The sequence below is a fragment of the Bos taurus genome, chromosome 6, assembly GCF_002263795.3.
Source record: "Bos taurus isolate L1 Dominette 01449 registration number 42190680 breed Hereford chromosome 6, ARS-UCD2.0, whole genome shotgun sequence".
In the NCBI taxonomy this organism is placed as follows: Eukaryota; Metazoa; Chordata; class Mammalia; order Artiodactyla; family Bovidae; genus Bos; species Bos taurus.
In genome coordinates, this window is record NC_037333.1 from 71,185,908 (window position 1) to 71,201,376 (window position 15,469).

Consider the following 15,469-nt stretch of genomic DNA (forward strand, 5'->3'; position numbering starts at 1 on the left):
AGAAAGACTTAATACCTTCACATTCAAAAACTACATAAAATGTCCTCATTAACATGCATATGGCTATACATGTATACTGTATATTGAACTCTAAGAGAGCCTATTAATATTATTAATTATTTATAGATAACACTGATTCATTTGGTTTTATTCTCCATTTAAAAGAAAGGGAAACTTGAATACACATTAATATCAATCTTCACTGAATGACCTGGTACTTTTTAAAAGTAATTCACCATTAAAATTTCTAAATATCCATGATTTTTTAAATGAGGCTTCATGTTAATGTTACACTATTTTTAACACTTTCCAAGACTCACATACACAATGTATCTTATATTAAGCAGGGTTCTGGGTTGCAGACAAAAGAATCTACTCTGGTTTAAAGAAAGAAAGGATTTAGTATGGGTACTAGATAGCTTATAGCAGCCGTAACCAACCTTTTTGACACTGGGGACTGATTTCATGCAGGACAATTTTTCGACGGAGTAGATGCTGTGGTGGGGGGGCAGGGCTGGTTTGGAGATGATTCAAATGTGTTACATTTATTGTGCACTTTTTTGTAATCTAATACCAACATTGATCTGACAGGAGGTACTGGTCTGTGGCCCAGAGGTTGGGGATCTCTGGATTACAGAATCTTTACAAAGGTTAGTGAAATAGCCTGTAGGCAAAACTTACAAGAATAACTTTGGTGAAAATGCCGGGCAGATCCCAGAACCATTTTATCTCTACCATAGTCAGGAAACTGGGGCCAGCCACCACACCTGAACAAAGAATCACGTGATTTTTGCCAGTTTCTGCATCAGCAAAATGGACGTCCCATGTCTAATCCTTCCCCCACACACGTTAATTGCAAAAAAAAAAAAAAAAAAAAAGTGAAAGTGTTAGTCGCTCAGTTGTGTTGACTCTTTGTGACCCCATGGACTGTAGTCCACCAGGCTCCTCTGTCTGTGGACTTTTCCAGGCAAGAATACTGGAGTTGGTATCCATTCTCTTCTCCAGGGGATATTCCCAATTCAGGGATTGAACCCAAGTCTCCTACATTGCAGGTGGATTCTTTACCATCTGAGCCACCAGGGAAGCCCATTAATTGCAAACCAAATGTCATAAAGCTATATTTTTTAGAATCTAAATCATTTATTGATACTCTAAAAGAAAGTGAGGAGGGACTGGAAAAGGTAAGTTTTGGGGGTTTTTTTGTTTTGGTTAATATTCTACATTGAAATGATGAGGATAACATTATGGGGGAAATATTAAAATGTAGAGTTTGTTTCAAAAGATTTTGGGCAACTCCAGATTGCAAATGTCAACTTCAACCTTTATCACAAAATTCAGGGTGCCTTACCTAACACATTTTGCATGTTTTTCCTCTTTCTTGACAAATAAGGAAACTGTTACAATAGTCCAGTCATTTTTAAATTGCTTTGGTATTTGCTTATAAGTTTTCATCTTCATCCTGTTTTCAATTCTAATTTCCTTCAGGTTGGTTGGAAAATTCATCATTACATGACAGAGTTTAAAGCACAAACCCCAAATTATTACATATTTCTTTTAGTCACTCTTCAATTCGTAATATGTCTTTTGTCTTTAAAGTTTTGTTATACTCTATTCACCATCTGTCCCTGCCTTTCTTAGGGGATTGCCAAGACCCAAATGGAATATTTTTGTGTCACTTACTCTTGGTAGATTGCGGTCTGGCAAAGTTGGAGCTGTACTTCATTTGGCAAACTGTGAAATGACCTATTCCTCTTTAGACATAGTTGAAGCTTTAAAAAAAAGAAGAAAGAAAATAAATAAATAAATAGCCTAGAAAGGGAATGAAGGAAAAAGATTATGATCCTCTGCAATTAGCTCAGATCCCTTCAGTGTTTCTGATAACCAAAACAAGAATAGACTTTATGTGTTCTCTAAAGTCTAATCATTTTTTAGGCGGTAGATAGTGATCATTAAAATCTTCCATATCTAGATTCATGAGAATTTGCTATGATGCTAACAGAGCAAAACTTCTATGGAAGGGAAGGAGACATTGATACAGTGAGGAGACGGTCTTCCCCTGTACTCACGAAGTGCCATGATGTCAGGGCCTCAAACTCTGTGGAGAAGTTGGTAAGGAATATTTCAGAACCTAGCTAGGCCAGCAAAACAGTTAAGAAAAAGCAAGCACCAGAAAAATAAAATCTGATGGTGTCCAGGAATCCTTGACTGGAAGACATCTGAGGTGAAAAGTTCAAGCATGCCTTTTTTTTTCCTTTTTCAAAGTATTAGGTTTTAATATGCATGAATATTGCATCTGCCTGCTATCACTGAGAAAGAACTGTGAAGTGGTTACTAAATCTTTAAAATGTTTGCATTTCTAAAAGGTCTAAAAACAAAGACATGTTCATAACCCCTACCTCATACCATATATAAAAATTAACTCAAAGAGTGGATCAATGATGTAAATATAAGACTCAAAAATATTAAACCAGAAAATACAGAGGTAAACCTTCATGACCTTGGATTTGGTAATACATTCTTAGATATAACACACAAGTAGCAACAGAAAAAAATTAATTGGACTCTATCAAAACTTAAGACTTTTTGCATCAAAGGACATTATCAAAGAAAGTGAAAAGACAACCTGTAGAATGGAAGAAAATACTTGCAAGCCATATATTTGACAGAGGTTTAATATCCAGAATACATAAAGAACTCACAATTTGGTAACAAAATACAAATTGGCCAATTAAAAGTATGCAGTGGACTTGAATAGACATTTCTCCAGAGAAAGTATACAAATAGTCATAAAACGGTACATGAAAAGATGCTTAACATCCTTTGCCACTTGGGAAATGCAAACCAAATACAGAATGAGATACCGTTCACTCCTACTAACATGGCAGTAATAATTGTGGTGGGTGATTTAGTCGCTAAGTCAAGTCCAACTCTGTGAGACCCCATGACAGTAAACCGCTAGGCTCCTCTGTCCATGGGATTTTCCAGGCAGGAGTACTGGAGTGGGTTGCCATTTCCGTCTCCAGGGGACCTTCCCCACCCAGGGATCAAACCTGGGTCTTCTGCATTGCACGTGGATTCTTGACCGACTGAGCCATACCGGGATAACAGTAGTAGTAGAAAAATAATAAGTATTGATGAGGATATGAAAAAACAAACACTTGGGCTTTGCTGGTGGGAATGCAAATGGTGCAGCTGCTATGGAAAACAGTATGGCAATTACTCACAAAAGCTACAGAATTATCATACAAGCAAGCAATCCCACTCTTAGGCAACCCCTTCCTTGACTCCTAATTCCTGGCAAACACTAATTGTTTTCTTTATAATTTTGCTGTCCATGATATATAAATAGAATCACACAATGCAGTACTTTTGTGCCTGGCTTAGCAAAATTCACTTAAGATCATCCCTGTCTGGTAAGCTTCCCAGGTGGCACTAGTGGTAAAGAATCTGCCTGTCAATGTGGGAGACTCAAGAGATGCTGGTTCAATCCCTGGAAGAGGAAACGGCAACCCACTCTAGTATTCTTGCCTGGGAAATCCCATGGACAAGAGGTGCCTAGCAGGCTATAGTCCGTGAAGTCCCAAAGAGCTGGACACAACTGAACAACCAACTACATACACACACCTGTCTTGTATGAATCAACAGTTTGCCCCTTTTTATTATTCAGGTGTATTTCATTGTATGGGTATATCAGTTTGTTTATCCATTCACCTGTTGAAGAATATTTATAAGGACGATCCTTGAATTTCCCTTTCCATTACTAAATAATTAAAATTCCATTTAATTCCTAGATGAGTATAGTGATAGATAGTGAAGTTGCTCAGTCATGTCCCACTCTTTGAGACCCCATGGACTGTAGCCTATCAGGCTCCTCTGTCCACGGGATTTTCCAGGCAATAGTCCTGGAATGGATTGCCATTTCCTTCTCCAGGGGATCTTCCCAACCCAGGGATCGAACCCTGGTCTCCCGCATTGTAGACAGACGCTTTACCGTCTGAGCCACCAGGGAAGTCAGATGAATATATTTTTGTGTTAATATTTGTTTGAAATTTGCTGTTTACGATGTACAACTTACTATTTATAAAATCACTTAACTAAAAAACCACATTTTCTGACCTGCTATGTAAGTTTTCTGCAAAGTCTACTTGATTAAAAATTTTGAAATTATAGGGTGTTTAAAGCCTAAGTATCAACTTCTACATATCATGACCATATCTTCTAAACTTCTAATGTCATTTTAACCATTTTTAAGTGTACAGTTGGTGGCAACCATCACCACTGTTTCCAAATCTTTTCCATCCTCCCACATACAAACTCTGTAACTACTAAGTAATAACTCTTCACTATCCCCTCACTACAGTCCCTGAAAAGCCCTGTTCTACTCTCTCTGGGTTTTTTTTGTTTTTTGAAGTTAAAAATGCTTCCTTTATTACATAAAGTCAGTACTGCTACTTCTAAATTCCACTGCTTGTGCATCTCTAGGTTGTTCAGTGTTATGCCTATGATGTGAAGGACAGTTACTTCCAGGTGTCCTCAGCGTGGCTTCCCGTGAGAGTTGTCAATCATAACTGCTCCCGGAATTACAGTTGCAAGCTACTCTAGGAGAGTAAGAAGTTCTCCCAGGGCCTAGAGTAAATGTAATGTTCTTCCATACTTTATAGTACCAGAAGCAACAAAGTTCTGAAGGAGACACAATTAATTAAAGACAGCATGGAGTCACAGTCTGTCAATATACCACCCTCACTGTTTTCCTAAACAAAGTGGGTTGCACTGGGGCTCGGATCTGCTTTATGATTCACTATTACAAGACGGTGCACATTCTCCTGATTTCTAGGGTGCAAGGTCACTCTCAGAGCAGCCTCCTGACCAGACCTGGGAGTGAGCAGCCCCAGGTGTGGGAGCAGCTCTGCAAGGTCAGTGCTGGTTTTAAGCCTACACCATTTCAAGGCAGTCTCCAGCACACGTCCAGTGAATTACTAGGTTAGCATTTTAGTGCTGTAATATGTTGTGAGGAGAATTATTTTCCATTATGCAGTTTAGCTCAATGAAATAAATAAATTTGGGCCAAAATTACAACCAGATTATGACCAATTCTCTAAGCAAAAAAGAAACAAAGTAACTGCTGAGGTTAACAAAGATGTGATTGTCTTCTTGCGGCCTTCTACTGGTTTGTGAACTGCACTATTAAAAATCATGAGCTTTAACAAAAATCTTTATAACAAGCCAACACATCCCCAATTTAATTTCACACCAATAAAATTTTAGAGTTTAGATTTATTTAGGGCCATTTGCACATGTTCACAGAATAGTTCACCCCTACAAATGACAAGACAGCTCCCCTTCAGCAAGTCCCTATATTCTTTCTGCTTTACTTATATATAGCAAGAGGATAACATTAAACATGGAAGCTTTTGATTTGTGGCACCAGATGATGGTCTACACAGGACATCCTTCAAAAGCTACAATTAGGGATCCACCTAGCTTTTCAGCAATACAAGCTCGATTGAGGTCTTCTGGCCTATTTGCTTGACATTTGTTTTATGCCTTGGAACTTCTTTCTGATGGCATCCTTGGAGCTCCCATAGATCATTTTACTCTTCAGAGGAGATAGTTCTGGTACCCACAGAACTATCAACTCCTCTTTTCTGGATTCCTTTGTTTCAAAGCCTGTATCATACAGAGCATATCAACAATCTTTTTCAGGAAGCATCCCCACAAAATGCTTGAAAGGATCGCTCTTGGTGACACCAACATCTCCCACCAAGATCTCCTTGCCTTCCTCCACGATGATGCACTTTTTGTCTACACTGAGACAGAAGTTGACAGCCTTCTTTCTTTTCTTGATTTCTTCTGGTGGCAAGCACTTGTGAACTTTCCTGTCATAAAAAAATGCATCATACTTCATCGGCAACATACACTCCTGAGGTTATGTTCGCCATGGCAGTCGCAAAGTGCGGAGAGGGAACCGGCTGGCTCCAGTCTACAGAGCGTCCTTCTCACAGCAGCCAGGCGAGCCTCCCGGAGGGCAGGAGAGCACCTTGGGCCCTCTCTCTGGTTTTGGTTTGCTTGTTTTGGTGTGTGGTTTTTTTTGGTTTTTTTTTTGGCCAGTGCCATGCAGCATGTGGGATCTTGGGTTCCCTGACCAGGGATCAAATGCTTGCATTGGAAGCTCTGAGTCTTAACCACTGGACAGCCAGGGAAGTCCCTCTACTCTCTGCTTCTATGAGTTTTACTATGTTAGATACCTCATATTAGTGGCATCAAGTATTATCTGTTGTTCTGTGACTGTTCATTTCACTTAGCATAATGTCCTCAAGGTTCGTCCATACTCTTATGTGTATAAGAACTGTCATTCCTTTTGAAGGCTAAATAACATTCCATTGTAAAGATATACTACTTCTTTATCCATTCATATGTTGATGGACACTTAGATATTTCCACATCTTGGCTATTTTAAATAAGTAATTCTTCAGTGAACATAGAGTTGCTAGTATCTTTTCAAGATTCTGACTTCAATTCTTCTGGAAAAATACCAGACGTGGGACTGTTGGATCATACAGTAGTTCTATTTTTAATTTTTTGAGAAACCTCCATACTGTTTTCCATAGTGATTACACCATTTTTCGTTCTCAAAAACAATTATTTACAAGGATTCCAATTTTCCCATGTCTTTGTCAATACTTGCTGTCTTTTGATTTTTTGATAACAGCCATCCTAACAGGTATGAGGTGATATTGTGGTTTAGCTTGCATTTTCCTGACAATTAGTGACCTTAAGCATCTTTTCATATAGCTGTTGGCCACTTGTACATCTTCTTTGGAAAAATATATATCTAGTTCTTTTGTCCATCTTTTAATCTGGTTATTTGCTTTTTTGCTATGAATTGCGACAGCTTCTTACACATTTTGGATAATAAGCTCTTATCATGTAAATGGTTTGCAAAAATTATCTCTCATTCTACTGGTTACTTTTTTATTTTGTTCATTCTTTCCTTTGATGGTTCAAAACTGGGAAAGGAGTATGTCAAATCTGTATATTGTCATCTTGTTTATTTAACATATGCAGAGTACATCATGCAAAATGCCAGGCCGTATGACTCATAAGATGGAATCAAGATTGCCGGGAGAAATATCAATAACCTCAGATATACAGATGACACCACCCTAATTGCAGAAAGCAAAGAGAAACTAAAGAGTCTCTTGATGAAGGTGAAAGAGGAGAATGAAAAAGCTGAGGATCATGGTATCCGGTCCCATCACTTCATGGCAAATAGATGGGAAAAAAGTAGAAACAATGACAGACATTATTTTCTCGGGCTCCAGAATCACTGTGGACAGTGACTGCAGCCATGATATTAAAAGACGCTTACTCCTTGGAAGGAAAGCTATGACAAATCTAGAGTGCGTATTAAAAAGCAGAGATATCACTTTGCCAACAAACGTCTAGTCAAAGCTGTGGTTTTTCCAGTAGTCATGTACAGATATGAGAGCTGGACTATAAAGAAGGCTGAGTGCTGAAGAATTGATGTTTTGAATTACAGTGCTGAAGAATACTCTTGAGAGTCCTTTGGATAGCAAGGAGATCAAACCAGTCAATTCTAAAGGAAATCAGTCCTGCATAATGCATTGAAAGGACTGATGCTGAAGCTCCAATACTTTGGCCACCTGAGGCAAAGAGCTGACTCACTGGAGAAGACCCTGATATTGGGAAAGATTGAAAGCATGTGGAGAAGGGAGTGACAGAGGATGAGATGTTTGGATGGCATCACAGACTCAATGGACATAAGTCTGAGCAAACTCTGGGAGATGGTGAAGGACAGAGAACCCTGGCATGCTGCAGTCCGTGGGGATGCTAAGAGTTGCAACTGAACAACGAGGAGGAGACATGAAAACTAAAAGCGCCACTGTCTCCTGACTTGAATCCAGGAACAGAAAAAGGACAGTGGAAATACTGGGGAAATCTAAATAGTCTATAGTTTAGTTTACAATATTTGTTAAGCTAATCTTAATTCTTAGTTTTGGTCACTGTTCCATGGCTATATGAGATGTTAACATATGGGGAGACTGCATAGAGAGTATTATTGGAACCATCTGTACCATCTCTACAATTCTTCTGTAAGCCTAAAATTATCAACATAAAAAGTTAAAAAAAAATTTAGCTCCAGCAAAACACAGGGGGTATACTCAGCAATGCTGCTGCTGCTGTTGCTAAGTCGCTTCAGTTGTGTCTGACTCTGTGCGACCCCATAGACGGTAGCCCATCAGGCTCCCCCATCCCTGGGATTCTCCAGGCAAGAACACTGGAGTGGGTTGCCATTTCCTTCTCCAATGGATGAAAGTGAAAAGTGAAAGTGAAGTCGCTTAGTCGTGTCCGACTCTTCGCGACCCCATGGACTACAGCCCACCAGGCTCCTCCGTCCATGGGATTTTCCAAGCAAGAGCACTGGAGTGGGGTGCCATTGCCTTCTCCAATACTCAGCAATAACGTAATTCAAATAAATGGGTCTAAATCTCAGGTAACTGAAACCCAAAATAAAAACAAGTCATCAGTATCCAGTTATTACTTTTCACCCACACAGTATGAATGTCCAAGTTTTCCAAACTAAAATCTCACATGAGTCATGAAGAATGAGTAAATATCTACTTTTACACCTTCAGGAACACAATTCTGTATTTAAATTTAGATTCTATGAGAAAGATAAATTTAACTTAAATCATGTTTATTTATACTACTTCTTCCAAGTTGTAAATTCACTGTTAAGGACTGTCCGTAACAAGAATTTCAGCTTGTAGTTATAGGAACTTACATGGCTATGACACGGAGTAGTGTTGAATCCTCCCAGACTAAAATGGTATAGGTGGATTCAAGGCAATGGCATAAGCACAGAAAGCACTGTCAGAAATGTCTGATGCCAAAGATAATGAGTATTTGTAATACAGCACTTTATTTTTTAGGGTACTCTGAACTGCTTTATATCTTAAAATGCCTAAAAATTAATACTTCTCTTTACTTTATAGCAGGTTTATAAAATGTTTATAAAATGTTTTAGAGGCTTAAAAACAACAAATGTAAATCCAATTTACTTATACCTCAAAAAGTATATTAAATTCTTAAGAGAAGTAGAGAAGGTCCACCTAAATTCTTATGGACAGAAATTCATGAGTATATAATGGATTGAAGTTTGTTCAAATATTAGTAAATTAACATTACAGAAAGCATTTTAATATGTTTAAATAAATTTATTTATATTCAAAATCAAGTATCTCAAACACAGACCTCAAACATAACACATAATAGTAACTCAATGATTAATATTTCTTTAATATATGAAATAAATTAAAGATTATTCCACAAGACCAAAATAAAATATGAATATTACAGCCAACTTTACTTAATCCCATTTTGTTTTCTAAAACTCCAAAATTAACATAAGGATTAGGAAAGTAGAAAAATAAGAAAAACAATTTGGCCTGGTTCTTTTATAGTGTTAACTTATATTTGCTTAAAATGATAGAAGAAAAGTGTTATTAAAAACACTGGCATAATCATATATCAGAAAAAACCTTTTTTTATCTCTTTACCTCTCTGAGATTTTCTGGGCTTCTCTGCTTAGATCGAATGGACAATGTTTTCAGCTTTTCCAAATCTTTGCTCTGTAAAACAAAGTGTACTTACATTGATCTGTCACCATGAACATAATTTCTTCTAAAAATTTGGAAAGGATTTATAGCTTGGGTAACAGAGTGTTACATTTATGTAATACTGACTTCTAACTCTGCACAGACATTTTACTGAAATAAAGAACAGATTTACTTAAAACTACTGAAGCACTAAGTGTGGGATTCACTGGTCATGTTATATTGATAGACAAATTTGATTATAACTAAGACAACAGGACCATTAAAGCAAATTGAGAGTTGTTTGTATGATGAAGTGGTATTTCTTGTTATGAGTATGAGGGACCCCATGAGTGTAGCTTACTCTCATGTCAACTCAGTTGAATAGTGGTCACATGTACCAGACTCTGAAACTACACACAAGTAGTTGTTTCCTTTTTATCTACAGAATTCAGTTTCAAAATAGTGTTATTGACTGAAGGCGATCTTCTAAGATGACCCCCTGGAGAAGGGAATGGCAACCCACTCCAGTATGCTTATCTGGAGAATCCCATGGACAGAGGAGGTGCCTGGTGGGCTACAGTCCATGGGGCTGCAGAGTCAGACACAAGTGAAGTGACTGAGCACACACACCTACTATAATGTCCAATAAATAGCTGTTGTTGAAAAGGAAGTTGTTTCCTTTTTAAAAAAATACAAACAATAATAAGATCAACATTACTCCACACACAAATCTGTGCACTTATCCAATTATTCCTGTGGCATAAATTTCAAAAATTGGAATGGCAGAGACAAAGGTATGCACATTTTGAATTGTAAAGCATATTGCCAAACTGTCCTCCAAAATCCCTGTAGAAATTTACATTACCACCATCAATGGATAAAAGTGTCCATTTCTTTTATATCTTTGAGATATTGCTTATTATCACCCTTAAAAATATTTTTTTAACCAGAATGATGTCATTATCATTCATCACTTTTACAATTAGAAAAAAAAATTGAGATATTACAGGTTTTGCTATTCTTAAAACTTGTTGTTTAGTCACTAAGTCATGTCTGACTCTTTGTGACCCTGGACTGTAACACACCAGACCCCTCTGTCCATGGGATTTCCCAGGCAAGAATACTGGAGTGAGTTGCCATTTCCTTCTCTAAGGAAGCTTCCTGACCCAGGGATTGAACCCACATCTCCTACACTGGCAGATGGATTCTTTACCAATAAGCCACCAGGGCAGCCCATTCTTAAAACTAGATAGCTATTAATTAGCATGAAGTTAAGAAATACTAACCATGTTTAGAATAATTGCTCATGCTGAATAACTCATGCTCAGTTCATTGGCTGAATGGTTTTTATGTTCAAGTAAAATAGTGCCCATTCTTCTGCTCAACTCTTTTCAAGGTACCTGAAGGAGAGACAAAATAAGTTAATTGTTGTTGAGTTGCTAAGTTGTGTCTGAGTCTTTGCGACCTCCTGGCCTGTAGCCTGCCAGGTTCCTTTATCCGTGGGTATAAGTAAATAGAAAAGGGTATATAATAAGTACTTACTTGATGGAGAATAATGTAGAGATGAACTGACTGGAGTAGAACATACTTTAGTGCAAGTTAAGATGAGAGGAAAATTCTAAGGTGTGGATTCAAAAGACAGGATGAAATTGGGAACTTACTATGGAGGTGGTACATGTTGCTCTGACAAATGAAGTTGAAAGGTGCTGTCTTGCATTCTAGAATTGCATTTCCAAAAGCTTATACCCCACACTCAGCGTGTCCAAAAGAAAGCACATATTCTATGCCTCTTTTCCAAAGAATATTCAGCTAATTGTGGATCCAGGCCATGATGCTATAGCTAGACTTGCACTCTTCAGTAAGTACATACAGTTTATACAAATGGAGATGAGCTATAAGTACTCACTGGATTTCAAAGATTTAGTATAAAACAATGTAAAATATGTCACTGTCATTTTTATATAGATTACCTACTGAAATGAGATTTTGGAGACACTGAGTTGAAAATATATTACTACAAAATAATTTCACTTGTTTGTTTCCCTCTCTCCTTTTTTAAAATGAGGTCACTGGCAATTTAAAATTAAATGTGTGACTCATATCTGTGGCTTGCATCGTATTTCTATTGGACAGCAATGATCTAGATCATTGAGATCTAGATTGCTAAGATCAAGGGCTAGATTATGAAGCTAACCATCAGTTGCTGTGCTCTAAGAATCTTCCAGCAAGGAGCAAAGAAATGAGAGGCGGAAGGAGTTAGCGGTGAACTGGGTTTGGCTTGAACTTAAAGGAATCAAAAAAGGGGATTTCCAGGCATGGAAGAAAGGCTCATAAAGCAAAGATAGAAAACTAGGTTTTAAATGCCAGATTATCTAGAACTACTGCTCTCACTGTGTTATCTCTGTTGCTTCTGCCAGAGCTTTCAGCAGTGCCTCAGAACATTCTAAACATGTCTGAGCTGGACCACGAGGTAGCACACTTGAGCCAAAGGGTTAAAATGGGAAAGTATGTCCTCTGTATCCAGCAGCAGCCAGTAAGAGAACCAAGAGGGCATGAACGTGAAGGGCAGAAATCAGTTGCCCCACCCCCCAGGAGATTCCGTTTCCAGTACCAGACTGGGAGGTCTGAGTTTGGGTGGAAAGGTTTATTTGTATGTTTTTATTTAGGCTGTGCGTTTCGAGGATGGCATCACTCCCTCACAGGGCCTCCTTTAATTGTAACAAAACCCTGGGCTATCCCAAAGTTTACCTGAAACTCATCAAAATTTGCCACACACATGGAATCTTTGCCTTGATGCCAAAGTTGTCATCAGTGTCCAGCTTTGTACCCATCTTCTTTATTACATGCAGATGGCAGACTGGCTGGCCCTAGTTATGTCAACTGCCTTCATGGTCTTACCCAGTGGAAATCCCGCATGCCTGTGCTCAGGCATGCCCAACTACTGAGCAATTGAAGCTCATGACCTCTGAGGTTTTCTTCAACCTTATGTTACTAAAACAAAAGCAGTGGTTGCCTGGAACCAGAAAGAGCTGAAGAAACTTTGAAGAGTGATGTACATTTTCATTATTTTGATTGTGGTGAGGGTTTGTGGGCATATGCATAAAGCAACTTATCAAAATATACACTTTTACCATGTCAATTATACCCCTATAAAGCTATTAAAAACAGTATTAACATATTTCCTTCTCATAATCAGGTTCATCAATCAAGAAATCAATGAATACTCATCTATCACCTACTCTGGCCACCTCCATCCCTGGTAGGAATAGTGTTTTTCTGGCCAAACAGCATCTAAAAGAAGCCATATTGTTATTTCCTTTATGCACATAAAATAACATTTTAGCAGCATAACTTCTTTTATATATCTCTTTATATATTAGCCAAAAGAGAAAGTCATCTGATAGAGACATGCTTAAAACTGATGGACTGTATTTCTATAGAATTCCCGCTAGGAAATTAAGAATAAAACTCTGAAAACTTCACAACCCAGTACAGGCATACTTCATTTTATTGTACATCACAGATACTGTTGGTTTGCTTTTTTTTTTTTTTTTCAAACAAATTGAAGGCTGTAGCAACCCTGCACTGAGTAAGTCTATCAGCAAAAAGATTATGACTTGCTGAAGGCTCAGATAATGGTCAGCAATTTTTAGCATTAAAGTACTTTTTAATTAAGGCATGTACATTATTTTGGACATACTGCTTCTGCACACTTAACAGACTACAGTATAGTGTAAACATAACTTCTTATGAACAGGAAAACAAAAAAAATTCATGTGAATCAGTTTATTGTGATATTTGATTTATTGCAGTGGTCTGCAACCAAACCCAAGGTATGCCTACTGCAGAGCAGAGCAGTTGTCTCAGGTTGAGACACAGAAGCACACCGTGAGACAAAGACTCTTGTATGCAATGATGGGAGGTTCTCAGGTGAAAATTATAAGGAAATGGGGCAACCAGGACAGCAAAAGGCAGGAAGCAAAGATGTGGGCCCAGCTGTAGCCCACCCCAGCCTGATCCCATCGGCAGCTGTAGACCATGAATGCACTGCAAAGCGGTTCCCCCTGGAGCAGGCAGGTGCCCTCCTAGCAATCCTTAGCTACAGAGCAGCACCAAAAGTCTTGGGGTGTAACCACTGGGGCACTTCCTGGCAAGGCAGCCTCCATCAGTGAAGGCAATTCTTGAAAGGCGGTGCAACTGTGAGCTGTTAGGAGCCTATACTCGTAGCAGCTGGAGAACTGGGGCGTTTACCCACTTGAAAAACTCTTGTTTTCATTTCCTCATCTGTAAAATGGGACTATAACAACAGCAGCTACTTCATATACTCATCAAAACTAAATAATAATACATTAAAGCTCTCAAAAGAGCACTCGGTATTAAATAGTATATGCAATTCATTTAGAATCGCACATAGCATATGCTCAATAAATATCACACTGTTTTTGCTGCTGTTGTCTCTTCAGAGGTGGCCACACCAGGCCTCTCAATGCCCAGGTGCAAGCCAGTGCCCTACACAGCTGCACACCCAGGAGTGAGATTTTTGCCCAAGCATTACTTAAGGGCAATCTAAAGATTTCACTTCTAGGTGATGCCTAAACACATCCATTTTATCTGACATTTTCTCCAAGTTCAAAATCAAGCAAGAATAACTTTCCTCTTTCTCCTCAAAGAAGGGGAAAGGTGCAACCTCAACATCAGCTGATTTTTATTTCTCTGGGAGGTCCTCAATAGATGGTTTTCACCTAGTGTCAGCAAAACCAAACAAACACAAACCCTCCTCTCTCACCTACACTATGTGGGCCCAACTATGAAACCAGTCTTCCTCAAGCAGCAGAGAGTTCCCACAACCACACACCATACTTGGAGCATCATTTAAATCCCAGGGACCAATTCTTGCGTTCTCCAGAGGCAAACATAGAAATATTAGACTCTAGCTTTGCTTCTCCTAATTTTGGAAACCAAACTAACATCTTTTTCCTATCTGACTAAAGAAACTGGGATGGGTCAGCGGCGACTAGACAGGGTTCCCAGGAGAGAGAAGGGATTGCCAGCGAACTCGAGAAGGGGACTGGCCTCGCTGAGACGGCTGGCTCGCCTCCGGTCCGGCGCCTTTTCGGAACCAGCACACCAGGGGAAAACCCCGTGGGAGAGGCGGCCCTGGCCGCTGCAGGCACCTGGGCGGCTGTTACCTTTTCATGCACCGGTCAGTCCGTAGACGTGCTCCAGGATGTTGGCCGCCCGCGGGAGCCTTCCCCTGGCCCCAGCCGGGCGCGGCCGGGACGAATCCGAGGGGCTCGGAATCCCGGCCATGGCCACGGAAGCCTCCAGACTCACCTTCCCCGCAACCGGCGCGCTCAGCTCCCTCTAAACAGGCCGCGGGGGCGGGCTCGCCTTTGGCCCCGCCTCTCGGTCGGGTTTCCTCCTCTTGTTTTTGTTCAGTCGCCAGGTCGCTTCCAACACTTGGCGACCCCGTGCACTGTAGCCCGCCAGGCTCCTCTGTCCATGGAGATTCTCCAGGCAAGACTACTGGAGTGGGCTGCCATGCTCTCCTCAGGGATCCATCCCAGGTCTTCTGCCTTGCAGGTGGAGTCTTTACTGTCTGAACCACCAGGGAAGGCTTCACCCTTCCATAGGTGAATGTATTCATTCATCTGGAAGCTCTCCAAATGCTGCTATTGGAGTTATGGAAGCTTCCTCAAGTGGGCACAATGAATTATTAACTCCATTTTCATCCCCTCTCTCCTCTCTGGAGAAGTAGGGAGCCGGCTTGAAAATTTCAAGCTTCTAAGTATGATGTGATTCTTTCTGGTGACCAGCCCTCATCCAGGAGCCATCTGGGAGCCCACTGA

The 15,469-nt window shown here is 39.6% G+C and overlaps 1 long non-coding RNA gene and 1 pseudogene across 2 annotated transcripts in view; both read right to left on the reverse strand.

The window, feature by feature from the left end:
- Positions 1–15,009, reverse strand: part of LOC101906526 (uncharacterized) — a 32,093-nt gene extending 17,084 nt beyond the window's left edge. The window contains exons 1-4 of one of the 2 annotated variants that reach the window (XR_003035159.2): positions 14,810–15,009; positions 10,907–11,020; positions 9,582–9,653; positions 1,681–1,769 (exon numbers count right to left, since the gene is read on the reverse strand). This is a non-coding gene — a long non-coding RNA (uncharacterized lncRNA). The remainder of the gene's footprint in view (positions 1–1,680; positions 1,770–9,581; positions 9,654–10,906; positions 11,021–14,809) is intronic. The other variant, XR_003035158.2, reaches the window with a different exon arrangement.
- Positions 1,849–8,646, reverse strand: LOC104968890 (destrin-like; annotated as a pseudogene).
- Positions 15,010–15,469: the final 460 nt, after the last annotated feature.